The 1847-nt window shown below is 33.2% G+C and overlaps 1 long non-coding RNA gene across 1 annotated transcript; it reads right to left on the bottom strand.

Annotated features, from left to right (window-relative positions):
• Positions 1 to 1021: 1021 nt before the first annotated feature.
• LOC102580182 (uncharacterized) lies at positions 1022 to 1570 on the bottom strand. The gene is made up of 2 exons (XR_367369.2): positions 1241 to 1570; positions 1022 to 1078 (listed from the first exon to the last, which is right to left on the bottom strand). It is a non-coding gene; the product is annotated as an uncharacterized lncRNA (long non-coding RNA).
• Between the last annotated feature and the right edge of the window lie 277 nt (positions 1571 to 1847).

Here is a 1847-nt window from a genome sequence, read left to right as displayed (position 1 = left end):
TTTAAATGAGTGAATTAAGCATAAGGTTATATTGATTATTTTAGGAGTAGCATTGAGCACTGAATTTGTCTAGTCTTTTATAACTCAGAAGTCGCATAAACTACGTATCTAGCATAGGATAAGATAGCATTGATTCTTCATGCGACTCATTACTGCCTCTGAGAAGGCATATTAGATCGATCCATAATCACAATATCATCCTAAACCCCGACAAGGTATAGGATGGCCCTTGCAACGTGGGCGAAATGAATAATGCTAGCTCATAGTAATAGTTGTCGGTTAGAGAACTCCCCAAAAAGTAAAGTATATTATTTTCATGTTGCTTTCATTGCATATCACTACAAGAAAAATGACCTTTAGCGAAAGGAAATACCGTCGCTATAAGTCCAAATCCGATCGTTAAAGGTCGATAATGACCGGTCAAAAATTGGTCATCACCGGTCGTTAAAAGCTCCGTCGTTAAAGGTTAACGACCGGATTGCATGTCCGGTCGTTAAATATTATTTAACGACACCAATTAATCCGGTCGTTACACGTGCTTACAACGACCGAATTCCCCTTCATTGATGGTCATTTGGTCATTAGAACCTTCAAGTAAAACCACAAATTAGGGTTGTTATAACTAATTTTAGCGGCCAGAATTCTTGTCGTTGATTACAATACTTTTTAACAATCAAATTTCCCGTCACAAATTTCTATTTAAATTATTACATTTAATTTGTAGTTGTTATCTTTTCCATCATTTTTAAAAAGAACTAATATGATCAGTTCATATAAATTCTTTTCACATCCAATTGAAAATTTGATATAAAATTATATTGTTAAGAATAAAGAACACATTGATTTAATTACTAAAAACTTATATGTTCAACACAATATCTAAATAAAAAAGCATACACGTTCAACATAATAAAACATGTGTTCGACATCTATAAAAATCCTAGAAAATTAAGAAAAATGACATTAAGAATAACTACAGAAAACGTCTTTGCACCAACAATAAAAATATAATATTCTTTGTTGCAAGCTCCACATTATCTTTCACATGATCTTGTTCTTTAATCTTCAAAATCTTCATCTGTCAAAACAACAATTTGAAGCAAATTAATTAGTAACAGAAAAAAGTTTGAACTTAAGGATTAATTATCTTGAATAGTTCCTGATCTATTTTTTGATGTATACAACTAGAAACATATTTACAGTTCTAGTTCATGAAGTCTAGATAATTTCTCTACCCAACCTTCTACATTGAGGATCTCCACTGGCAGCCAGCAAGAGTTGTATTACTTTCACATTAACATCTCATATAGAGGGTGGTTGGTGCTTCCTCATTTAAATATTTATTCAAGTGAATGCTTCCTCATACCCCACCGCTTTCACAAATCCTGGGCCTCTTTCCAGTGTAATGGAAGGAAAGAGAGAGATTAAAGTGGACAGACATGAACAAAACACACATTAAAGTGCTTCAACAAAGAGAATGTAAATATACTAACATCAAATAAAGAAGACCAGAAATCCTAGTCCTAGTACTAGTACTGAAAGTTGAAGGAAAGAAAACATAGATAAGTTGTTGAAATGGTGAACGCAAGTGGATCAGCTGAAACAAGCTTGCAGCTGGATGACAAGCAGGAAGTTAGAAAAACTTAAACAACTAATTACCACAGTGGAGAATGAAACAAACATGATCAAATATATTTAAAGTTGCAGGGCAACAGAGAAAGGGTAATGTGGAAGTGTGTGATGTTTGAGATTAACTACTAATACTACAATAATAAAGGGCAAATTATATTGACAATGATATTATAGAGGACAAGGTCATACAAGGACCTAATCAGAGGAGAGTATCT

This window comes from Solanum tuberosum, unplaced genomic scaffold, assembly GCF_000226075.1.
Source record: "Solanum tuberosum cultivar DM 1-3 516 R44 unplaced genomic scaffold, SolTub_3.0 scf00100, whole genome shotgun sequence".
In the NCBI taxonomy this organism is placed as follows: Eukaryota; Viridiplantae; Streptophyta; class Magnoliopsida; order Solanales; family Solanaceae; genus Solanum; species Solanum tuberosum.
The sequence above is the reverse complement of the archived record's forward strand: the minus strand, read 5'-3'. Positions and strand labels throughout refer to the sequence as shown.